The sequence below is a fragment of the Melopsittacus undulatus genome, chromosome 9, assembly GCF_012275295.1.
Source record: "Melopsittacus undulatus isolate bMelUnd1 chromosome 9, bMelUnd1.mat.Z, whole genome shotgun sequence".
NCBI lineage: Eukaryota > Metazoa > Chordata > Aves > Psittaciformes > Psittaculidae > Melopsittacus > Melopsittacus undulatus.
The window spans coordinates 37,312,373-37,338,970 of NC_047535.1; the positions used below are offsets into that span (position 1 = coordinate 37,312,373).

A 26,598-nucleotide genomic window follows, 5' to 3' on the forward strand; every position below is an offset into this window, starting at 1 on the left:
TAATAAAATACTGAATCATACATTATGAAAATAATTATGCATAAAATAATTACTTTACAAAAATAAAAGGGATCACAGACCAACTGACTTGAAATTGCATATACTTAAAACATTTCCAAGTGGCATTACCTTCAAACACATATAGGGTCAAATCAACACTAATCAGAAATACGGGTGTGACTCCATAAACACTTCCAAAGTGCAGAAGAGGAAGGCTACACATCAGCATTCAACAAACACAAGATACCATACTTGTATCAAAAAGCAGCAAATAACACCCCCAAAATTAACTTTTTGACAAGAGATTTAACAGACTGCTGAGTTACACCAATGCCCCAGATGCAAAGAGGTCAGACATGCAGCAAAATGTATTCAGGAAGTATGTCTGGAACACTACCTCTAGTACCTCTAACAATATAACCTATCTTCAGAAACATGCTTGCAAAGTAGCTCTGCTGCAGATGGGCTTTTCCTCTTTAATTCTGCTGCTAGCAGCCTCAATTTATTTTTATAACAGTTAAGTTCCTAGGGAGAGAATTACTAAAACCTAAATAGTCTCAGTGGCTTTATTATTTTACCGTATTTTAAACAGCCATGTCAAATCCTGACCGTCACCCTGCTACCAACAGCAGTAACCAAGCACATGTAACAGAAGTTTGGCAAATGGAATGCAGAAAAACTATCTCCACCAAACACTCTCTCTAGCCACTATGCAATGTGGAGAAGAGAAGCACGTTGACAAGTTGCACGACTCAACATCTATGCCATGACTCCAGACATTAACTACACCAAATTCTCCCTGTGTGAGTCAACAAAACTGTGACATGCCTGGGGTGGGTGACATCAATCTTCCACCCTCCTCCTGTGCAAATACACACAGTCTGTAGTTTCATTATTGATGTTTGCTTTCATTGTAAAGTTTTACTGGGATTTATTTTGTATATTCTTTCACTGATACTATGCTCAGCTTTTGATAGCAGCACATGCTGTACCAATAAAAATAGATCCTACTAAATGACTACCATAACACAAAAATGGTCTAACTAATAAATGCCTGAGTACAGCCAAGTAGATTGATTAAGATGGACAGCCTGGAAGACAAAACTCCAAAATTATCAATCATAACTTTAACAAGTAAAAATACCCAAACATACAGCCTAAGTAAAAAATAATTAATACTTGAGAACTAAATGTTAGTAGCGCTAGCTGCCAAAAGCTGTTCATTTGCCATGTCAAACTATGCTTTAAAACTGCACAGCTGACCAATGAAATCGGGATTCGGGACCCCTTATCCTCACACCAGGTCACAATAGGACATATTTTCCTTTCTGCAAAGAAAGCCTTGTTCCAGTCACAGTGTGGGACTGATCCGTGTTATTGTTTGCACAGTCTGATAGCATAACTATGTTAAGCAGACAAAACCCTGCCATACACACACTAACGCCACTGCAGTTTGCATTTCTGGATAACAATTTACACTGATAAAAGAAACCACAACAAAACCTAAAACTTTCATTAATAACTTCTGACAATAATCTGAAAAATAACACTAGCCCTTTGTCCCAGGGGCAGGGGGGCCAGTTTCTGCAGCTCTCATTACAGTGCCATGCAAGCCTTGCTCACTCACTGCAGAGAGCACAGGACAGAGCAGTCCTTCCTCTCCCAGCTGCCCATTGTCAACAGCAGAGTAGATGGGCTAAAGCACAACAGAGGTAGACCCACATTCACATGCTCTCACCCAAGAGCCATACCTTGCTGCCACTATGAGTGACACAGCAGCAGGCCTTAACAGCCTGTTCTAATTGCTCCAAAATTCACAGTGAACACAGCACAAGTGTAGTCCTTGGAAACATCCATAAACGAGACAGGGTTAAAATCAAAACGAAACCTATATGCATTATCCTAACATCTTACAATTTCATCAAATACTATCATTTAATAATTTTCTGAATGTTGGAGCTCTTAATACCTGACACCCTTGAAACTTCACCTTTAAAGCAAAAGCCATATTCAGTAGATTTGCATGCCTCAGGTGATTGCATGGTAGCTGCAGAGATTCTTCGTTCCTCTCAGCTAAGCAGCAAAAGCATAAGGACCAGCTCAAATCATGTGATGGCCTAAATTTGTTGACTTGGTGGTCTCCACCTTGTTCTTGCTGACTGATGAGACAACTTCAGCTGCAAATCAAAATAGTTCAGAAAAAAAACCCCTAACCATCACTCTCCCTTGTCCAAGCCAGGGCAGAGAACTGTGAATTGTCTCCCTCTGTGGTGCCTCTATTCTGTGCAGAATCTCAATCTCCTGAAGCTTACATGAACACCAAATATCAAATGGAATTGTTTCAAAAGAGAGCTCAAAAACAAACCAAGAAATCAGAAATTTACATTCTTTCACGGCAGTCTTCTCCAATACTAACAGAGATGTAAAACCAACTATGACTAGAACTGTGCTGAGCAAGAAAATTGCATCAATTGCACTTCCTTGTTCTACCATCATATCAACCTTGCAAAGTAAAGCTATCATAGGGGGAAGGGGAACACTTACATTGCTCTCAATCAACACTGGCAGCTAGCATGTTGAAACCCAATGTAAGCATGTGTGTCAGTAAACACCATAAAATATGGGACCTTGCACTTGGCCTTGTTGAACTTCATGAGGTTTGCGCAGGTCCACCTCTCCAGCCTTCAAGGTCCCTCCAGATGGCATCCCTTTCCTCTGGCATGTTGACTGCACCATGCAAATCTCATGAAATTCAGTAAGACCAAGTGCAAGGTCCTGCAGCTGTGCCTGGGCAATCCAAAGCACAAACACAGGCTGGGCAGAGAACGGATTGAGAAAAGCCCTAAGCAGAAGGACTTAGGGGGTCTTAGCTGAGGAGAACCTCAGCATGACTTGGCAATATGAGCTTGCAGCCCAGAAAGCCAACCTTATGCTGGGTAGGTTTAGATTAGATATTAGGAAGAAGTTCTTCCCTGTGAGGGCAGTGAGGCACTGGCAGAGGCTGTCCAGAGAAGCTGGGGCTGCCCCATCCCTGGCAGCGTGCAAGGCCAGGTTTGGTGGGGCTTAGAGTAACTTGATCTAGTGGAAGGTGTCCCTACATGTGGCAGGGGGTTGGAACTGGATGAGCTTTAAAGTCCCTTCCAACCTAACCCAGTCTGTGATTCTATGATTTCTTGTTTTTTTTAATTCTTTTGAAAAAATGTGGATGAAACTAAGACTACTACAGTCTCAGATGCTCAAAATGCAGGAAACTGTCTCCTACCCTCAACAAAGGAAGGCAGCAGGAGTCTATTTTTAAGACCTGGGGAGATTTTGGGGTTCTTTTTATACGTAGTCCAGATTTTCAATCTTTTAGGAACTCCAAGATCACATTTGCAAATCTTCCATACAAACATGCAAAATATATTTCATTTAAGAAAGAGGGAAAAGTGTCCAAGATACTAATGTAACTACTTTGTCAAGGAAGTAAGGCTTTAAAAACATCAAACATCAGAAGAATTTGCCATGTTCGATAGGCAGGTGTGTCAGCAAAACTGTCAGGAAACTATTTTCTTACCTGGTTTATAAGTGAATCATATATAAAAGTTCCTTCAGATGAGTAAAACTGCAGAACGGTTGGGACACAAAGCATATCTTAGTTTTAATCTCAAATTGTTAAAGCTTACATCTGATAAAAAAACCCACTCTGCAGTAAGTTGCTTACACAAATATGTAGAAATCCAAATGCTCACATCTGACACCAGAATCTTTCCCAGAACTGTTGACTAACTCCTACATCTCATCCATCAGGAAAAACAAAATAAATCCATAATTTTTACTTAAACTTTATCAAGCACTGAACATTATGCAACTGCAAATTCTAAAATGCAACACATTTAAAGAGATATGATAGCTCCTCCTAGATGTAATGCTTAACCACAGTGTCTCACCTGCAAAGTCTTCCTGACCCAGTTACAGCTCTATGCAGGCACAGCAGCTTGCTCACTTGCAATATGCACAGAAGCAAACCCTGGAAAGGAGGAAAGACCAACTCAACTGCAAGTCACAATAAACGGCCTGGTGACTAATACAAAGAACAAACCCTTCCTTAGTCAATATAAAACCTGCAAAGATAAGCAGCAGAAATTAATTTATATCATTATCAAAAGAATCTCTGAAGTTGGAAGACTTCAGAAAAGAACAGCTAATATCTCTTTCACTCAGACATCAGTTCAAATGTATATGACAGCTGGACCTTCTTATGACCAAATTCAGTACCTATTGTCATTGCTAATCCATAAGGAGCTCATGTCCCTCAAGGAGAAAAGTATGAAAATTTGGAGGAGAAAAGCATTATAGAGAATACAAGCCTTTTAACACAACTTTAAAGAAAATCTAAATAAAGGACAACACATAATGCTCATAACACTTCAAAAAGTGAATCTACACAGCAGACCACAGACCCCTGTAGAAGGTAATAGGTGGAAATACCCATCACCACCAGACTCTCCACACCCCAACTACGCTCAGAAAAGAGGAAATGAGAACAAGCATTTGGTTGTCAGGCTTGGGAAAGAGACCAATGAAGTCCTGTTATAGAGCAAGGCTGTGAAAAAGAACTTGGCCACAACTGCCACGATTGTTTTCAGTTCTGAAATGACACTTCTGCATAAGTAATCATCCTGGTATAAATCAAGTATCTGCCATCAGAATGAAAACCAGGGTTGCCTGCTCGAGGTAGCAGGTACTGTAGTTATAGTGGTTCAGCTCACAAAAGAGAAAAATCCAGCTGCAGGAGGCCCTACTAGTTTATTTCCATCTGAAAGCTTTCCTGTACCAAAGCTGTGCTTTACCGTTGGTTTGGGAGATAATGGACTATCTGTCCAGCTACCCAAGGGATGAAATCTAAAAAGAAAAGAGTCTCAAATTGTTTAAAGCAAAATATCTAAAGGCACATTTCAGAAATGTGGATCACGGACAGTAATGCCCGCATCTCTGTGGCCCTACACCTTTCCCCATCCCTGTTTTTGTGACTGACCTTTTATTTCCCAATAGTTACTCTGTAATCTCAATAAAATCCAGCACACCTTACCACTTACCTAGAAGCTGACATAGAGCACTGCTAAAAGCTGTTCAATAAGAACTAATTTTCCTCCCGTTTGCAACTCCACTGCCTGTAAAATGTGTTAATAAAGCTCTGAGTTGCATTAGAATCTACTCTGATGAAAGACAATCTCCAGCTGTAAGCACATTACCACGTACTTTGCACTGCTGAGTTTTAAAAGCAATATTAGAGGATAATCAGCTAGCAAGAAAGCCTCAGTGCCAGGAAACACCTCAAATCTCTAAAGCCACAGTTCTCTATTAGTTGAGAAGATTCTCCATTTTACTTCCTATGGATCAAACTTTTACATCTTTATTCAGTCCTAATTCAACTCAAACCTATCTGCAGATTAAACAAAGACATAAGATGCAAATCTCCTTAGACCTTGCAAAATTTTCCACAGTTCACACAAGACTATTTGTTTCAAAAAGACTTGCGCTAAAGTGATTCCCTAAATAACTGAAGTGCAGCGGTAGTTAACAAATGGCTTGCTGCAACATTACATGGTAAAGTCACAAACCAAAATGGACTCTTTCTGACCATTTACATTAAATACCCAAAGAACGTGAAACTAAATAAAACACATTTTAAAGCACTTTCTGTTTTGCCAGACCTCATTGGAAGTATTGAAATAAGGAAAACTGCTTGGCCACAGTTAACTTCTGCTTTTCCCCTCTCAAACTAGCTTTAGTTTTGCTTTTATAACACAATGTTCATGAATTGCTCATGCATATAACGTTCCTCAGATTTCAGTGTTAACAGCAATCTACATAATTTTAAATGAGCCTCCTCATGCAATTTATTATAGTATTACAGTCAATGAGATGATATCCTGATCCAAAGGAGAAAAATATTTTATTTTCCTTTTTTAAATTACACTTAAAAATGCGTAAGGACAGGTATCTGTACACAATACTAGTTCAATTTGCCGCAGAACTAAAACCAAATGACCCAAGATGACTCTGCTCCACTGCTTTCACCCAAACTGTGATGACCACTACACCCACCACAGCTCTTAGCTCTAGGGTAATTTTGCACTAAAATAAGTTTCTTCAAATTAAACTCTTTACATATAAAAAAAGCTATTAACAGGGACGATTTTGTGCGTGTTACAGCCTTTCAGTTTTAATGTCAGACACAAAAACTGAAACACTTCCACATTAACCTCATAGATAACAAGTGAAATACTCTGGAAAGAAACTGACCACCGAACAGGTGGAATTTGCCTCTTCTGAGGTGACTGCAGTCGTGCAGCAGCTGGGCCACAGCTGCTGGCAATGCTCTGGCACCCCCAGCTGCACCTTCTGATGGCACCTGCCTGGAGAAACACCCGCAGTCACCACAGGGTCATGGAAAAACACCGGGAGTTTCCCCACAGGTTGCAGAATGAGATCATTTAAGCTGAAAGCAGGAGAGTAATTACACCTGGTCTGTATGAGTTAAGAATGATGACAAAGTTCTGCTTTGGATTCCTATAGGAACACAATGGTGTTTTCTCTGCTTCATATACTTCACACATTCCTGTGCTGCCACCCATCCCTGAAACACCTTATTAAACACTAGGGATTGCAGCAACAAAGGCTCGAAGGAAAGTCTCATTAGCTGGAGGTGAGAACAGACCGGGGAAAAGCCCTAGCCGGGACCTGAAAGCCCTATGGAGGGCTCCGGCTTCAGGCACACCAGCTCAGGCCGCCCCTGAGGTGAATCACTGAGGTAACGCCTGTGCTAACAGGGCTACAGCCTACCCAGTTTTGCTCCGTTATTAAAACTACATCCATGGCTTTTAAACCAGCAAATAGCACTCCAAGTAGAAACCTGGAAGAGAGAGCATTGCAATAGAGCGTGGAAACCTCAGTGCCGCTCCCCACCAGGAGGGAGCACACGCCGACGCTCACGGGACGAGTTCCGGCTCCTCAAACCAGTGCTCCTCGAGTCTCGGCGACCAAACAAAAACCTAAAACCCACAACACTAAAACACCAAAACTCATTTCCTCGCCTCAAAAGCGGCACTAACGCCGCTCCGGCCACAGCCTCCGCAGCTCAACCGCGCCAGGGACCGGCAGCGCCCTTCGGCCGAAGCAAGGTACGCGGCTTAGGCACCCAGCCAGCCCGGGGCCCTCCGCGGGGCCATGGAAGCGAGGTCTGAGGCGCTCCCAAAAGCGACCGCCTCCAACCAGAGAGAGGAAGGGAAAGAGAAGGGGCGAGCGGGCGGTGCCACCGCCTCCCTCAGCTCCTCCGGGGCGGGGCGGCAGCAGGTGAGCGCTCCCCACAGCTGCGCCCCGTGGGCGGAGCGGGAATACGGGGCGGGGAGCGCCGGGCCGGGCCGGGCCGAGCCGGGCCGTGGCGGAGGGAACCCTCGGGCTCTCTCCTGCCCTCCTTCAGTCACTGTTTTTCCTGGGACGGAGCTCGGAACTCGGCGTGGCAGTGGTTCCCGACGTGGGTGAGTGCTGGTACCTGCCCCTAGTGCGAGGCTTTGCTCGGCAGTTTCTGCCCCTCCTGGCGCGGGGTGAATGAGGAAGCGACACGGGCTCCGGCTCCCTCCGGCCCGGCCGCCTTCCGTGGGGCTCTTGGTAGAGAGAGGGTTGGCAGCCGACCTCAGCCCACCTCTCCGGTGTGTGTCCTGGCCAGGCGGCCGTGAGGGACGGCCGGGGGGCAGCGGCTCCGTCGAGACTGCGAGCGGGGAGGCGGTGGGGCTGCTCCGGCCGCGGGGCGCCGGCTGCTGCGGGGCTTCCTCCTCAGGAGCGCCTCCATGTTCGTCTCCGCTCCCTGGAGCGGGGGGCTGCGGCTGGAGCCCCGCGGGCCGGCCCGGACATGGACTTTGCGCACCGAAACCTCCCCTCCGCTCGGTTCGGGACTGGGGTTGTCTCGTTCGCCTCATGGGGAAGCGCGACCTTGAGCCGAGAAAGTCTGTCAGCCCCCGGGCGAGGAACGGGCGGGCACGGCGGGAGCCTCAGCCGGAGGGAGCTGGTTGTGCCCCGTGCGAGGAGGTAGCGAGGTCCTGCGGTGCTTCACAGGAACACGGAGTTTCCTTATAGCAGAAACGCCAAGTCTGATAGTATCGACTTCTTTGGGTTTGTTTTTTTCCGCCCATCAGCGTTGGTACGCTTGCAGTCTCCTGCACGGCAGTGGCTTTGGATCAGATCTTTTTAAAGTGGTCATGTTTCCAGCTGAATGGCGACAGACAATAAGAAATGAAGGGGCAGGAGTGCCTGTTGCTTTTGTGTACATACCAGGCGTGCATCTCTTAAAAAAACAGTTTTCAGTTCACTGCTAGAGGATTCCGCATTTGCATTAGGGTATGAAATATTAAAATAATTGAATTATTTCTTTCTGTGGTTACATCTGACATCTGTTTACTTGTGTGCTCTGACTGTTGCACTGCTTCACTTCTGGTTTGTTCAAGCAGTGCAGACCGGTGTGTCAATCTGGACCTTGGAGCTCTTGCAGGAGATTGATGTACAAGGGTGATACTGCCCTGTATCCCATTTCTTGGCAGTTGGATGCTTGAAAGGACAGAAGTGAATCTGCAGTGAAGACAGGTGTGGTTAGAATCAGTTCTTATGCTAGATCATTTCCTAGTTTTAGAGACTTGTTTAAAGCCTGAATTACAACATTTAACATTTCTACATATGGTTGGTGTAAAAATTCTAGGTGGATTTGTGTGTAATTTCTTTTAAATCTTATTTTGGCCTAGGCCTAATACAGTCATTAGACCATGAACAATGTAATAAGCCAACAAATAACCTCTTGGGTTTCCATCTGTCAAATAATGCTGTGCACCATTGTACTGATCAAATAGGAAGCTATAACCCACTGTAACCAGTACAGCTTTCTGAACAAGATATTATGAAATGCTTATTAACTGGTTAAGCAATAATTCATAAGCATGTTTTTCAAGACATGTGTATGCAGCTTTTCCTATTTAGTGTAGTTCCTGAAAATGACTGTAGTAAAAAATTAGATAGCCGTGTTTGGACTGGTAGATTTCAGTCATCCCAAGATTGAGCCTTCACATACTGAGGAAAGAAACAAAAAAGGCTGCAAAGCATTGATTTAGATTATTTTTTTTTTTGTATGATTATCAGAATAAACTGCATAACTTTTGAAACTTTGGCAGTCTAAGAATTGAAACACATAACAAGGTATGCTAACACATAACACATAACTAGGAATTATTGATATGGTTGTATGGAATGCTAAACATAAAGAAATTTAGAGGTAGCATAAAAGAACTGAGTTAGCTATACTTTGAAACTTTCATCCTACATCTCATAATTCAGATTTAGGTATGAAGGAATTGCTGCCACTCAGTGGCTGGTACAAACCTATAGAAAACTATGTTCTGTTACACAGCTGTGACGTACATGTGGTTAATGAGTATGCCATGAGGCAATTCTGTTTGGTTGAATGTGCATGAGATAATTGATCAGGAAGATGCTCGTATTCTCACCAGAAAAAAGCTCATTATCAAGCTTTTTTCCATTTCGTATATCATGAATTATAATCCACCTTTGCATAAGGCATAATTATACAGTAGGGTCATGATTTTCTTATTGAATGGAACAGTAAAATACTGTCATAATTTTGACATTTTAATCAAATCAGATAAAATAATCTGTAACACACAGATACACACATTGGATTTCCATTCTCTGTACCAATGTTAAATATAGTTGAAAAGATACTTTGTGAAGAAGAGCTTTTTGTTTAACTAGGAACTAGAACACTTAAGAAATTTTGTAGTTAAAGATAAATCTTTAAAATAATCTCTCAAAGACAACTTGGCTATTTGATGCTATGTAGATCAAGGAAATAGCAGTAAAACCTGGAAATATGACATCTTTTATGCAAATAACTGGGAAATGCATAGAAGCTTTCAGACTTCTGTGTCTATTTTGATGTCTAAAAGCCACAGTCATTTCAGTTACAGTTCATGTCAAATTTAGTACTTCAAGGCCTAATAGTAACCATCAATCCTTGTTTCCATCTGAAGGACTTCCCTGTCACCCTGTCTCTGTGCAGAGGCACAGACCCTCTGCACTGTGGATGTGTTCCCCTTTTGTAGCTGGAGCTCAGCTCTGGCTGCTGCTCCCAAAAAGAGGAGCCCCTTCATCACCTCTCACTCTGCAGCTGCACTATGACTGGAGGTGGGACTGTAGCCCATCGTGATGTATCCAAGTTCAGTCTAGCTAATCCACAGGGAAGCCACAGTGGCACAAGCCTTGGTGTGGACTGTAAAATATAAGTACTTTACAGGTGTTAGCCAGTGCTGAGGTATGTGCCTGTATTACGTTCATTGATGCTGGTATTTAAGTTCCCTAAAGCTAACTCAGGTGTGTCTCTTTATGATGCAGTTCAAATATGTTATGTATCTGCAGTCCACCATCCACTTCATTGCATTTGTGAAGTATGTACTTAACCTACTGTAAAAAGAATGGCGTTAAAAGGGAATAGGTCAGGGACTGAAATGTTCATTGCAGATGAGTCAGAGATTAATGTGAAAGATGACAAGAAGGGATATACCAGAGGAGTCTGGGGGCTGGCTGACTTCATTAGGAGCAGAATTCCTCTATTAATCATCCACTGATGAGAAAGGTTATGTGATTTTTATTCTGAAATTATCCTTGCATTAAATGCAGCCTCTCCGTCGTGGTTATTAGGCTCTGTCCAAAAGCTGTCAAAAAGCACCAAACCAGCTTGTGTTCCAGTAGTTTTTGAAACTGTTTTTCTTGCTCATGACAAACCTCATGATCTTTCTTTGAATCTTACTTTACCTGCATAATCTGAGTGGAGAGTTTGGTTAGCTTTTTATGGTGTTTAAATAATATGCAAAAGCCTACTCTGTAGGAAGTAATGTACTGGCTCTAGCTCTACAGAGCCACCTAGATTAAAGGTAGTGCCTTTATGAGTAGAAGCTGCACCAATATGCTGCTTCTGTTACCAGAGACACCAGGAAAGGCAGAGAAATGAGAGATCTGGCACAGGAGTACTGGGGACCTCACAAACCTGTCCTTGGCAAGAGATTTATTTCTGGTCTGATCTAGACTAAACTCTGTTATTACAAGAAATACTGATACAGAGAATGGGAATCTGATGGGTGTATCTATGTGTTTCAGACTGTTTTATGTTGGCTTTTTTTAAAATTAAAATGTATGCAAGTGAAACATAATGTCTGCCTTTCAGTGGCAGAAAAGTGTCCTGACATCCATGATGATATGTTTTGAAGCTATTAAATTGGCTATTGCTGCTTTCTGATTGACAATAGATTTGGCAATTTCTAAGTTTCTAACTAAAAGGTGTGACGCAGCACAGATGTATATCAATAGCTGCAAATCAAAGAAGTGGGCCATAAAATCAGATCTTCAAAAGTATTTCTCAAGCTAAGAAAGTGCATAAAACCACAGAAATATTTCCTCTTACTGAAATTAATGGGCTTCCTTTGCCATTGAGTGTAATGCATTATCTGGAAAACTATTGAAGGACATTTAAGCATAGTTGGTATTCATATGATAATAATCATGTTCCATAAAGTCTGAGAGTGACCATCCCAGATAACTTCATGAAACTGATGCACATTAAGCTTTTAAGCCTTGTATGATGCTTGCGTGACCGCTAAGGGAGAAGGGAGTGTGTGCTTGCCATCTCCTCCCATTTGATCATCCAATCATCAAACTTGTTAAAAAAAAAAACCCAAAACCCAACAAAACAGCACCTCTTTGTATGCCCCTGAACAAGATTATTTTTAATTCCAAAGTGCTAGTTTTTAGAACAAAACAGACATGCAATCCCATCTGCTATTCCTAATACTTTTTCTTAGAGCTGTGAGCAAACTATGGTCTTGTTTGGTTGAAATGTACCCAAGTGGTTTTGGTTTTACCCATTTGGAGGGAGAGTGGCGTTGGGATAGGTCCATAGAAGACTGGTTAATAAATAGGTCAGGGTATCATTGCACTAGGTATTTTATGTGTCTGTGGCAAAGAGACCCTACTAAAACAATCTCTTCCCAAACAGCTTAGTAAGGGTGACCCTCTGTTCTCTGAAGAGGTGCATGGGGGCTGAAGTCCCTTCTGCTTTACTGGGCTTGGAGGAGTTGTCTGAATCAGTGTCTTGTTTCTCATCTCCTGGGTGACTTAAAACCTCTAAAATAGGATGTATGTTTGTACATGGGTGGTTTTGGTTTGTGTTATGTTTAGTCTTTTGCAGTCTCATAAATAATTTAAGTATTTATTGACCTGATTTAATCCTGGCTATCCGCTATAAATACACTGTATCTTGAAACATATGCAGTAAATCTAAACTTCAGCCTCAGCTTTTTTTCCCACCTGTGTGCTATGAAGCGCATGCTACTGATATGGAGCTGAAAGCCTAGACCTAATTGTTTGTTGTGTGACAAATGATGAGATGGGAAAGAAAGAAAACTGAATGTTTTTTTTAATACTCAAGTTACTTTGAGTGTTTGATTATTTTTTTTTATTCCTCATATGAACACCTATTTTTATTATTTTTATATGTATTTATATACTATTGCTATTTCCTTGTATAATTGATTCTTTATCATATTCTCTGGTTTCTTGAGGAAGTGAAGTTTAAGCTTTGCCATGTTTTTTCTGCTTAAAAAACTAAAGAAATCGGAGTGTTTGTCAGTACCACTTCTCATCATACCAGTAATACCTAATTTACTTCAGTGCATCAAATACATCAGTATTCAATATGAGGAGCAGCTGAAGGGAAGAAGGATTCTTGGTTGTGATAACCAGATTTTTCTTTGTGATGTTAGATTTTTTTTTCTTTAACTTATAGCCAGATTTCTCAAGATTTAGATACTGGAGCATGTAGACAAATACTGGAAAATATGATCAGAAATGCCTAGCAGCCAAACCCGAGGTTAAGCTTGGCTTCTGCAGTCTGCTTTTTTCTGGGAAATTCCCCAGTGAGTACAAAGGCAGTGTAGCTAAGCTATGGCTGAACTATGCTTTTCTAGGAGGAGGCTGTATTTGATTCTTGTTTGAACAAAAGAGGAATCTTGTATTTCTTAAGAGTTCCTCCTTTTCAAAATGCCCTCTCTGTGAAAAACTGGTAGGAAGATACAGTCCAGCCAGTAGTAACTAGGGCCTGTTACATGCTCTTAACTTGTATTCTCAAGGAAAATTAAGATAAATATACATAGAGCAATAACTTTAAATACTGTCATATTTGAAACATGACACTGATTGTCCTGCATGTTATCTTGAGATTTTTGTGATAGGTTTTGTAGTGCTTTTAGGTGGCTGTGTTTTGCTGGCATGACTATAACCCAAATGAGTATTTTGTACCTTTCTGATTTTGTTAGTGCCTGTTGAACTGAAGAAAATACTTGACTTGCTAAAAAACACAGTTTTGTGTCAGAATATTTTACTGGAAAAGTAAGATTTATTCTTTCTTATTTTAAAAAATGCATTTAATATATATTCCTGTGAGAGAGAGAACAGATGGCTGTCTTAAATCAAGTAGGTGCTGCCAGGATCTTTCATCTTGATAACAAACTCTGTTCCTTTTATAGATGAAATAAAACCTGTATCTGAACCCTTCAGTCATACAAGTACCTCTGCATGTGAAGGAGTTGATTTGGTTATAAACACTTTCAGTATTGGTAGATAACTGGTTTGGGGTTTGTTAACTTTTTTTTTTGATAGTCTGGTTCTTGCACTCATTGAACAATGATGTTTGCATTTCTTCATACCCAGTGTGCTGTGTTCGTGCTGAGCTGTGAATTGCTCAACAAGTTTGGCTGTTTCCTGATGTGTCTGTTGGCCGATGACTGGCCTTCGCTGAACTAAAATATTCTTTACTAATGACCTGGGGATGCTGATTGCCAAAGAGTCAGAGCAGATTTGTCTGTCAGGAAATCATACGAGCTCTCATGTGCTGCATTTGCTTGTTTTCCTTGATAGCTGACAGAAGCTGACAGGATTTCTGTTTGACAGGTTTATCTAAGAAGCAGTATCCTGGGGGCAAGAGCTTCTTAATATGGGCCTAAATTCTTCCATGTAATTCAAGAGCTAAAATGCATTCATTTTTTGTTTGATCTGAATGCAGTGAGCCATTGGCACTAGAACGTGTCTTCTCCCATTCTCCCAGGGAAAAAATGAGACACCAACACCCCCAGTTACCTAGTTCCTTCAACCCTAGCACAAAGGTTAGGGAAGCACAGGTAAAACCAGAGGTCAATAGGCAGCACTTCTGCCTGGAAAAAATCGTGCTGGGGAACTAGAGAGCAGGAAGATACAGCTTGAAGGAGTATTACAACTTTGGCAGGTATCTTGGCCCTGACCCACTGCCCTGTGAAAGAAGTATCTCTTGTTGTACAAGTCCAGGGAAGTTGTTCTGCTGTGAGACTCCCCACGTTTACAATACCAGGAGAAAAATTTCATGACTGAGATTATGCCAGATATTAAGCCAGGATGTGTCTGTACCATTCAGGTTTGCTCACCCAATGGTCCCAGCTGTGATGCTGACTTCCCTGGCTTAGTCATGACAGCCTAAGTGCAGGTTCATCACAATTGCATGTCTGCAAGATAGTCTGCTCCAGTTGAGGATGAGGTTTGTTGCATTTGTGTAACATGCTGTTATTCTGCTGTCACTGCATGATGTGCATGCTTTTGCATGCGAATACTTCATATTGCTATCATAGGTAAGCACTTTTGGTGTAAGTATATGTTTATTTTATCTAAAATCAGAACATATCTGAAGTGGATGGTAATGCTCTGTTTCGGCCTGTACTGTTTTTTCATCAAGCCTTTCCACATTGCTCTGTTACTTAAAAGATAGAGTTATCGGATCTGCACAGCAAATTCCTGCATCGCAGACACTCCATGTGCCCATTGAAGGGAATTTGGGCGTTGCCAGTGAGAGAAAGCTGGAATGCCAAAGCTGCCATTTAGGCAAGAAAATTGGTGGATTACTGGTTTAAGGCAAGAGAAGGTGGGAGAGAGAGCAGCAATACGAGCACAGGTAGAGACCTGGAGTGTAGCAGGAGCAGCACAATTTAGCACGATGTGTACTGCCAGGCTGTCCTTGTTGCACCACATTTGTCAGCACCATCATTCTCACTTCATCCTCCCATACTCCAGCCCCACTGGGACAGGGAAGGGAAGTGAAGCTGTGGTTTGTTGCTGTATTCTGTTTTTCAGTTTAATTTGCAAGCCTTCTTATTTCTAGCAGTGCCATTAAGGTTTTCAAGCATCCCAGATCTTTAATGTAATTTGTACTAGTATCTGTCAGGTTGGTTTTCTGACCTATTTAGAGTATTGCAATTCAGAATTAATGTTGCTTTCTTTTTCCAGTGGGTGGCAGTTGAGGCAAAGAGAAATGTTTATTTGCTTGGAAGTTTATATAGATATGTATTTAAAGAATGGGAAGAGAAGCCAAAACTGGACAGCTCTTTATTGTCTGTCCTTATGTTGAATTGTTTTCTTTGTTGTGTCTCCTAGCTAGAGAAAAGGACAAATCAAAGGACCTCTTGTGACCAAAATCCGCTTTTAGTTTCAATCTCCTCAACTTTTTGTGTGCTGTTCTGTTGCTTGTTTCCTTATTCTCTTACTAGTTAACAACTGTGAGGCCATTCTTTCCGTCTGCAGGGCTTTGCATTGTGTAAGCCTAATTTCAAAACTTTGAAGCCGGGAGCTACCAACTTCTTGCAGCAATGTCTTCAGCTTCTCAGATCTGCATTTTGATTTTGAATGTCACATGTTGTAACATTCCCTTCTCCTTTTAAAAAACAAATCTTGACAAGAAGTCTTCAATACTCATTATTAAATACTTAATATTTATTATAACCCTAGAACCTATTAACTTGCAGGGCCAAATTATGAATGAGAAGTACTTTCATGAACATTTCTTGTATGGAGTTAGTGGAGATCTTATTCACAGCTGAGTTTCAAGCATGTGTTAAAATAGCATATGAGATTCCAAGTACTGCTGAACTGAAGTACACATTAGTGCATTATGTGTATATTTATGGGAATACAAATATATTTTTAAAGTAGAAATTATATAAATTACATTTCTAACTGCAGTAGAGATTAGGTTAAATCTATTCTTAAAAATTGTAAGAAGTATGTATATTGGTGCTGAAACCAGAAGACAGATTGAAAATTGGTCTTGGATCATGGAGCATAATTTGATGTACTTTAAAAATAATGAAATTTCAATTTTTTATTTTTTTTCCCTTCCAAGCTGTTATAACAGTGATAGGGCTTCTTCCAACACTTTCCAGTCCTTTATATATTATGGGTAAATGCTTAATGCTGTATAAAAAGTGGAAGAAGTCCTTTATTTTAATTATTTTGTTAGGGATGAGTGAGTAGTTTATCTTCTGTAATATGTGATTATAGCTAATTTACCACATAATCCCCATTTTCTCTCAGAAGAAAATGAGGACTTGTATATTTATTTAATGTAGCTAGGCCAAAATATATTTAGTTAAAATTAATAACATTGTTACAACTGCATTTCAGCAGTTTGCAGTGTCCAAATCGACTCAGCTTCTCATAGTTGACCCTTGTCTAAGCATATGTGGCATTCCACTTAGTCTGTTCTTTGACTGATGCAGTTAAATACAAAAGCTTAAGTAGACATAATCATTCTAAATGCTTATAAACTCATTTGCACTTGAGTGGATATAAATTCTGCTGCTGCTGTTAGAGCAAAGTTGAACTTGATTGCTGGCTGAAACCCATAAAATTATTCAGAACTCTAGATGGAAAAATGTCCAGGAGGAATCCTTTCTAACCTGTCTGACCACATGAAATAGATGATGAGAAATTAATTGCCAGAGCAGCAAGGAGCTGAACTTCATCTGCTTGATAACAAAACTGATTTTACTTATCAGCAGTACTCTGGCTCTAATGACCTAAAATGGAAATCTTTTATCAAGCTAAAAATACCCTGAAAGCCATGACATAGCATGTATTCAGTTTTGTCAAAGGGACACAGTCAAACAGAAGATGACTTTTTTTTTTTACTAGACTTTATAATAACGTCTGTGATGTAAGTCAGGAAAAATAATCATTTATTTTCAGTTCCTTAAGTTTAACTGACAACTGTTTTGTCATTTGCTGGAAAAATTTCTGTACACTTCAACAGACAGCTCTAAATTCACTTAGAATGTTCTGATTCACACACACTGATGCAATGGTGTTCTTGAGGGCTCTTTACTCTCTCAAACACTTCATCCCATTGACAAACAAATCTTATTTGGGGGGATGTATAAGGATTTTGGCGTTATCTCTAGTTTAGATTTTAGAAACTACCTGTTTGTATTATGGTTTTGGTCTTTGTTGTTTTGTTGGTTGGTTGGTTTTGTGGGTTCTTTTTTTTTTCTAAATCTGACTTTCTTACTACTACTTCATGCTGCTTTCCAGTGGATAAGCTGATCCTAATACTAAAAACGTTTTTGAGTGAGTCTTAACAGAGGGAAGTTTTCTTTGTTTGCTTTCAACAAACCATGAGAGCTACAGGGCTCTGTTTTGAATTAACAGTTCTCCAAGCTAGGCTGCACACTTAACACTTCTCAGACACTATGGTGAGGCAGTGGAATGAGCGTTCAAATACTTCAAAGAAAGCCATATCTAGTGTTTTATTTTCTTAAAAGCACAAAAAAGGCTGCCAGATGCATGTAATTGAAAACATTTGCTATCAGCAAGGTGTCCCATGCAGACCAAGATGGAAGAATGTATCCTTGTTCAGCTGCATTTAGTTTTGCTTTAGTTATTAAGAACACCCTGCTGCCTAGTAAGAGTTAAAGGCAACTTAAAAACATGCCTGTTTGTGTCTGCATGCTTTTGGTATTATTCTTGTGGTCCTTTAGCTCCTATTTGGATTTCTACTGGATGGAGTTGCAGCAACTAAATGAAGAAGAGCATACTTGTTATCTTCTGATCAGGGTCTTATTTTCCAAACTCCGCTTAACACCCCTACTAAATTGCTTAACTATTGAATCTCCCAGAGTGAGTTGTTAGGCAATTGGCAAAGCTGCAAGGAAGTTATATGTTGCAATACATCAGTTTCTGTACTTTGGAAGTCTTTTAAAGCCTGTGTATAAATACCATAGTGTGGCTCTCTACCATCTGTGCTCAGTGCATGAAGCAGCAGAGGGAAGTAGGGCAGGGGAAATGACTGGAGCTCAATGCAGGACTCTGAAGAGACATGACAGCAGGAGTTCTTTTGTACTGGACAGGAAAATTGTTCTGCTTCTGCTTGATCCCTCATGTAGTTTGGGTAAATTGCTTGCCTGAAATGTGTGTAATGCATCATATTTTCTTCAATTGTTTGCTTGTTCTTCATATTACGATAGCCTGAGTGCAGTGCCTGGTTGGAGGATCCCACTGTAGGTTGTCATCTTGCACAGTCTGCTGCCAGCCTCATCACACACAGGGCAAGTGTTGAGCTGTCCACCTGGGCTAGTTGCCTTAGATCTCATCCAGCATTGTAAGACTGACCATGCTGAGCTTAGCCATGTGTACTACTCAGCCTGAGCAGTTCTTGGTTGGAAACCGGAAAAATTTCCGTGTGACATGTTACAGTATTGCATCAAGGCTGGAATAAAGCTGAGGTAGATGTCTCTGCCAACATCTCAGGGGAAGGCAAATACCCTTGAGACTATGTGAGTTTTCTTGTGTGTTCTTTTGGACTATATGATGTATTGTAAAATTTCTGATAAATTCCTTTTCCTTAAAGTTATGCTTTATGTGAAGAATTTGTATCTTGTGCGCCCATGTAGGTGTGTTAATAAGATGGGGAGAAAATGGGTGGACTAATGGAGAGGGGTTTGTTGTCTCGGAAAAGAAGCTGGAAAAGTTTTTTTGGTTCATTTCATCTTTCCATAGATTCCATAGATTCTTGCTCGGTATGTCTTGGAGCCATGCTCTGCTTCTCCCTGGAAGCAATTGTGGAAAACCAGAACAGCAGCATCATAACCTCAGGTAAACAGAAGGATGATACGATTGGCTGAGCTTGCAAATCTTCACACTTAACCAGATTTCTCTTTTCAAATCTACTGAATGCTGATCTGATAAACTGCAACAAAGTAATATTCTGATTCTCAGTGAATAGAACCCTTTCCCGTTGGAGAAGGAACATGGTAACAGGGAAGGCGGAAGCTATGGAGAGCCGCTGTCGCATGTTTGGTGCAGTCGCCACTTGAAGTCCCAAGTTGTAGATCAAAGAATGGGAGATGAAGCCTGCCCTCTCAGCCTCTGAGTATTTATATGCAGTGCAATGACTTCAGCTCTCGCAGCAGTTTTCCCTCAGACTTTTCTCAACATTCCCATGTTATATAGAATTAGCATACTAATAATTTGTGTTCAGCTTGAGTTGGGTAGCTGGAGGGGTTGCATAAAGAGCCTTTGCACCTTGTGTCCATTAGTTTTATCTCCCTGCAAAGTCAAACAGTACAACTGCTTCTTTTCTCTGCAAATGTGTAGTGCCATATGACATCAGGTACCTATGAGGTTCATAAATAACCTGTGGTGAAAATGTTTGTTCATACAGCTGAGTGATAACAGCTAACTAAAGTCAGTGACAGTGTCCCTAACAAGAAACATGTTGAGAGGGAGTAGGCTGGTTGCCTCTGTTCTTTTAATGTGGATCCTGGAAACCAGAGGCTAGTAGTCTCTGGCTATGCATTTGATTAATGTACTTCTAAGCTGGTTCTCACACAATATATATCTTGAAGTTCTGCTTCTCAGAGCAAAACACTAGCACTCCGGGCAGGCTCTGAATTTTCAGGTGTTGCCAAATACTAAAAAATATCATATAAGCTTTGACTTTGAAACAGTTTTTAAGATATTTGATTGCATGTTCCAACTGTGCAGATGAAAACATTGCATTCTTTATAGGTCAGTAGAAAGGGTTGAATTGACAGCAGTGATGTGGTCAAGGATCTCATGGCAGCATCAGGTGCTGATGAGAGATGTAAAGGGGCCCAAGATGGGATCATAGATGAACTTTATCCTGTTAGTTACATCCAGTGCTGACAGTGCTAGAAATAACCCAGCAGGGAAAGTTTACTTCATAGCCCAACCAAAAGGCAGAAAAATCTGCACTTCACTTTGCCTAGAGCCTTTTCCTATTGCAAAGACAACCAAATTTATCTGTTTCTTACAGACTTTGGTTTGCCTACACATATTCAAATACCGTACAGCCCATCATATCAGGAAGGAATTAGATAGTGACTTGAGTTACTTGGGCTCTCCAGTCTTCGAACAGTATTTTATTGAGACAGATTGAAAGCAGTTAAACCAGTTTTTCTGTTGCTGTAGATGAGAAGCAGAAGAATTTGCTCACAGAGATCTCAATATGGTTATAATTTGTCTGGCACAGTAGCAACATCATCAACATAGACGTAAATAAACTCGCATTTGTGCTGCGATCTTGTGTTTCAAGAAGGAAATTTCCCTGACTTTATCCAGACAGCCCATTTGATTTAAATATTAATGAAGGCAATATTTTTTACCTTCTGCTACAATTGCTTTAACCATTGTAGCTGTTAAGGGCTGTGTCCCCTTGTCCCACTTACCTCCCCAAAAAAAGAAACCCCTTAAAAAGAAAAGTTTGACCCCTTTGTTGTTAAAGTCTGAAAATAGCAAGACCTAATTTTGACATCACTTTAATCAGGAGAGAAGTTAATTTGAGACCTTGAATTCTGCACTTTAAAACACATTTTCACATAACATTTTCTGGTGACATCAGTTTTGATAGCGCGTGTTTGTCAGGACTGTTTCAAAACTCATCACAGAATCCCAAGGGTTGGAAGGGACCACGAAAGATCATCTAGTCCAACCCCCCTGCAAGAGCAGGGTAGCCTAGAGTACATCACACAGGAACTTGTCCAGGCGGGCCTTGAATATCTCCAACGCAGGAGACTCCACAACCCCCCTGGGCAACCTGTTCCAGTATCTTTCACTTTTTCATTTTGTATTCCTGTGCTTCTTATTCTGTACCTTTTATTTGAGTGTTTTGCAGAAAAGCCAGATGTAGTTCAGTACTTTCATCTTTGAAAGACGTTTTATACAAAGAAGGTCTGCAGCGAAACCTTTTAAATCACAAAATAGCAAAAAGCTTTGTTTTCCTGTTCCTTGGCTGGCTCCTTCCTTGACCTTTGGTTTCTGTGGTACACGGGCTACATAAGCAACAAACAGAAGCTGATTTTTAAGAAACTTTGCTGGGTTACTTTGATTCTCTTTATTCCTCCGGGAGACTCGTGGTAATTTGCTCCAGCTCCTAGGAAAGTAGCACTTCCACAGGGAGTCCATTGTTAAAACAAGTAACCAACGTTAATATTAGCAGGAAGCAGTATACTGCAGTTAATGAATTTCTGAGATCAGTCATTTTTCTGCATCCTTAATTTATTGTTTTTGCAACCTTACTGGTTTTACAGGTGTCCCAGACTTGGAGCAAAAACCAAGTATGGTCTTTGAAAATGTCTACAACATTAGTGTTTATTTAGAAATGGATGGTAAAACTCCAGAGAGGGGAAAAATAAGTGATATAGTAAAACATATTTTGACCAAAATTAAGTGTCTCAGTCACCCTCAAGGAATGGAAGCATTTGGTTTTTTCCCCCATTTTTTTTTCTTATGAACAAAATCCACTGTACTATTGTCAAGTCCTCAATCAGGTGTTTCCAGGATCTGCCACAATAAATAGTTGGCTTGTCTGAATCTCTTCAAATGAGCAACTTAGAAGATATTCCTTTTAATGATTGAAGTTTGGTATTAACATTCCCCATGAGTGTTTGTAGCTGCAGTACAGAAGGTAGTACAGTGAGCTGACATTCAAATGTTGCTTATAGCTGGAGGCTTTTCCCTTTCAAAATGCTTTGTGAGGTCAATAGAACTGTGGATACTTGGAGTAAAATTCAGAACAGCTGTATTGTGATCAAGCAATTTTACAAGTGTGTACAGTTCTTTGAGTCTGACACAGGTTGCATTTGTTTTATTTAGTAAAATACTTTAAAAGAGCTGATATGGCATTATTGTGAAGTGTAAGGGCATACAAGTAAAGTCATGTTTTGCTATAAAATCCCACATCTGGAAATGTATTAGGTTATAGAAGTTATGGGTCTTTCACAGTAGCTGTTTTGTCTTTCTTTCTTAGTTAGATTTTCCCATGTTTGAAAGGGTCTTTGTTAAACTGGCTCTTCTTGCCATTGAGATACAGGCCTGAGGTTTTCCCGGTCAGAGCAAAATTGGCTTGACTCCCCATGCTTTTTCTGATAAAGCTCATATAGCAGCATGTTGTCTTGGAAATTGTAACAGATTGGGTTTTATTCAGCCGGTATATTTTGGACCTTTACCACGTTCTCATTTATCTCTCACTCACAGAACACTCTAAAATGGCAGCCATTTAATCTTTTTTAGATTATAAAGCCTTTGTTATGGCTCCAGAGTTTGATGGCTGATACTTTACTATATGCTTTGATCTATGTTTCTGTTGGTTTGGTTTAGGTTTTTTTTCCACAGAGCCTGTTGAAACATTTGAAGTTCTGATTATTTTCAGGGGCTAATACAAGGTCTTGTGGGATGAAATTAAAAAAGATCTCTGTTATATCAGTGCAAACATACACATGCTTTACTTCATTCTGCAAAGTTGTATTTATTGCTAAGCCTTAACCCTTCTCTATGAAGGTACAGCTTTAATAATCTTGTTTTCTGCCTCCAAGCTGGCTCTTTGGGAACAAGAAAAAGGTTCCTCATGATGCTTCATAGGAAACATAAGGGTTCCAATGTTGTCTGCCCTCTGACTTATTTTCTGTTGTTCATATTCTAGTTAGTCTCCAAGTTCAGAATATTTAGGTGTGTTAAAGTCAGAGCAGTTGCAAGCTTGTGCCTCCTTGTAAAGAGACGTGTACCATTTCAAATAATTACTCTTGACTTCAGTGTGAGTGCTCAAGAGAATGAGATCAGCTTGATTTTTGCTCCATTTACAAAGTGAAAAGCTTGTCTCCTGCACCTCTGCCCGGTTTATCTGGAAAAGCAGAAGAAGCTTTCAAGCTATGAGGCTGATTTAGATGGATTCTTCTCAGGTTTGCTTGGTTGTCAGCTTTTATTTCCTGGCAGGTGCAAGCGCTGCATCTATTCCCTGAAGGACTCTCACTGTGACGTAGATATGCCATACCCTGGATCTTAATAGTTGTAGGCTATCTAAAGGAAAATTTGTATGTCTGGGTAGATACTACTGATAAAAAATCAGAAAAGGAGGTGAACAGTGAGTCTGCAAAATATTTATTTTATTATTTATTATTTGAGTTAAATGGAGTTAATAGAATCTAACTCAATAGAATTGAATTTTCATTGTTAGGCTGTACTAGGAACGGGTAGGAAGCATAGACTGTTGCACTGGGCTTGCTGAGAAAGAAAAACCTGGTGACTTGTTGGGTTAGCACATTACTCAACTACTACCTTGTGTATTCAAGGAAAAATCCCAGATACCATACTGATGATGTGACTGTTTCTGTCTGGCCTAAGTGTAGTTGGATGTGGCCCATATCCAAGAGTTTTAGAAGATGCAATGAAATTCTTGCCAAGTATGAAAGGCAGGTATGACAGGTGAGTACTTTTGGCAGACAATTTCATTTATTATGCAGTCACTTGAAGCAACAAGCTTCCAGTTTTCCACTTACAAAGAAAGCCTAACAAGGCTACTGTGAACAAGGAATGCAGTGGGATAGAAATTAGTCCTTCTGTCCTTTGACAGAACAGGTCCTTTTGTTTCATGGAAGAACCTACTGAGCTGAAATCACGCCAGTTCCAGACACTGTGTATGTATCATGTCTCCACTAGCCTGCCAGAAAATTGAGGTTTTGAAATGCTGGAAAGTGCAAAGAGTAATAATAGAAGTACAACTAGGCCAGTCTGTAGTTACATGGTAGCTTCCTCAAATGTGTAAAGGCTACAGGAAGGTGGGGGATTTGTTGTTTTTATTGTTCTTGTCCTTTAATTCTCTAGGAATCATATATTGGTTTTGTTGTTGTTTGCTGAAACTGCTCTGAAAACAGTTTCAGTAATTTTCTTCTTTGTATTGTGTTTTTGTGTAATTGCTCAAATTTTTTCAGAGAATGTTCACAGGTCACTGAGGGATGGAATTGCCCTAATTTCAAAGGAGAGAAATTGTTAAAGGAAAAGTAAAAGTTTCACATCTATTTAAGATGCTAATCTTATATTTTGCTTTTAACTATACCTGTGTCTCTGAAGTAAGTTCCAGGGGATTTCTAGCCATGTCCTAATAAAAAACTGGGGGTTATTTTTATTTTTAATGAAATTTAAAAATTCCTTTATCCGTTAGAAGCAGAAAACCTGCAAAGCCTGTGGATCTTTAGCTGATTGGTTAAAACTAGCTAATTTAGTAAGTAACTGAAAACACGTCTTCTAATGAGTTGTTAAGCAACTTTGGAGTGTGCTAGCAGTCATGCCTGCAGTGCGTGTCAGAGGCTATTAATTGCTATTTTGAATGAATCATTTGGGTAACAGAGGTCATAACTTAATTTGTAATTGTATACATACGTATACAGAACACTGGAGCCATCTATTAACTACTTCTGCATTGTAGTATCTTTACTGTCTCATCATTCAAATATGTATTTTCAAAGGAAGAAGAGCAATTTGAAAGAAGTGTGTGCTACGATAGGTTAAAATGCATATATTCAGATGGATCTTCATCTTTTTTAATACCACACTGAAATACTTATATAATATTCAAATAATGCATGTGGAATAGACACAGTCAAGTGTGTGTAAGCTTCCAGAAAAGTTTCTCAGTGTTTTCTCAGAAGGCACCATCCTTCAGCTTCCTGGCAAAGGAGGAACTGCTGTTTGGAAATGAGCCAGTGATCTATCTGATGAAATTCTGTGGCTCAAACAATGATCAGCACCCAGTGCGAGATTAGAAAATACTGCCAATGTCTGGTTTCCTGCTTTTAGGTTTTATTCCTTCTGAAACAAACAAAAACCAACCAACCCAGCTGCCCCCACGGAGATGAAGAAGGAGAAAAGGAAGGGAAAAAAACCCGCCTTGACTAACGTCTTGAAATGGAGCATTTATGGAAGAAAAAGATCAGCTGAAAGACATGCTGTGCTGAAGTTATCTTGCCCCTGCAGAAATCTTGCATTAGCAACAGACTACAAATGTAGTGAGAATGACTGTAGCTCTGTGCATATTCCTGACATCCTCCACAAAAGCCTCAGTATTACTGAGTTTTATTCTAACCATTTAAACCATTTTAGCCAGAAATGTGTTTTAATTGGCATTAAAAAAAATCCAAACTTGCCCTTGCCTCAGTAAATAAACAAAAACTCCTCCATTGGGAACCTTTGAATTTAAGCTTTTCTTTTACAAGTGTAGTCCTTTGAGTTGCATGTAAAACATGTTCAGCATAAAGACAGCGTCAACTTAGTTACTTAAATGAGCTTCAAGCTCCAGAAGTGTTAAGTCTCTATAGAAGTCTTTGGGCCACAGTAAAAGTAATCTGCTGGTTTGATTATTTTTCTTTATGTTTTTTATTATTATTTCCATCAGCTTTTTTTAAATCTTAGTTTATTTTTCCTTACTTAGAAATGCTTCTAGATGCCACAGGTTTGAGTATTGGAGATTGAGAAAGAACCCAGAGAGCAAGGCTGGGCAGAGAAGAGTCTTGTGAGTATGAGTGATGAAAGGTAAAAGAGAAACTTTTCCACTAATTTCTTTGAACAAAAATGAAGAAGAAAGCAAAAAGAAAGCACCTCCTCTATTTCTGCAGCTGCTGGGATTGGGATTGATGGAGGCTCGAAGGCTGCAAGGGTCCTTGGTGAAGCTGGTAGTGACCTGGAGCAGCAGACTGCTGGGGTACTAATACAGACACAGTTTGGTGCCTGCTGTGCATGTATAAAGTTAGCCTCACTGGTACCAGGAAGGTCTTACTTCCTGGTTTGGGTTTTGTGAGAATTGAGTGCATAACAGCCCAATTCTTGGGAGTTCTCCCTGTCTCTGTGGACCCGGACCAGTCCTTTCCTTCATCTCCCTTAGTACAACAGGAACAGGCCATCACACCAGTCCTTAAGCTTACAGGTGAACCTGCTGAGGAGCTGGAATTCTAGTCAGGGCTGTTGTATCCATCATACCTGTTCCTGGCATGTGTTTTGGCATATGCCTTCTCCTAAGGAGACAAACGTAGGAGCTCAGCTGAAGCAGCTAGTTGTGGTCCCTGGAATGCATCGTGACAGGGATTCAGCCACCTCAAAGGAAGAAATTAAGTTGATGTTATCTTGTGTTCCAAACACACCTGAGCTCTTTGTTCCCTTAAATTGTAGAGTGCTTGTTTCCCCAGTTTTAGGAAAACTATTAATTATTTCCCAGACTATTTAATTCCTAGGTCTTGAAACTAGGAATTATCAGGTAGAAGTTTTCTGTATCATATCAGTCCACTCGTGGTCTTGTTGCTCCTTTTAATAAACTGTGTGTTCCCATGTACTCCCATAGCTTGCTGGAGCAGGGATATTTAT

At 40.4% G+C, this 26,598-nt stretch overlaps 1 protein-coding gene and 1 long non-coding RNA gene across 4 annotated transcripts in view; one reads left to right on the forward strand and one right to left on the reverse strand.

Annotated features, from left to right (window-relative positions):
• Positions 1 to 4,059, reverse strand: part of LOC115945346 (uncharacterized) — a 38,280-nt gene extending 34,221 nt beyond the window's left edge. The window contains exon 1 of the long non-coding RNA XR_004079710.2: positions 3,930 to 4,059. This is a non-coding gene — a long non-coding RNA (uncharacterized lncRNA). The remainder of the gene's footprint in view (positions 1 to 3,929) is intronic.
• Positions 4,060 to 7,400: 3,341 nt separating this feature from the next.
• PRKCD (protein kinase C delta) overlaps positions 7,401 to 26,598 on the forward strand; it is a 65,661-nt gene continuing 46,463 nt past the window's right edge. For 2 of the 3 annotated variants that reach the window (XM_005142245.4, XM_013131013.3), the window contains exon 1: positions 7,401 to 7,523. The gene's annotated coding sequence lies outside the window, so the exon portion shown is untranslated. Of the gene's footprint in view, positions 7,524 to 18,948; positions 19,045 to 26,598 lie in introns of all 3 variants that reach the window. The other variant, XM_031042987.2, reaches the window with a different exon arrangement.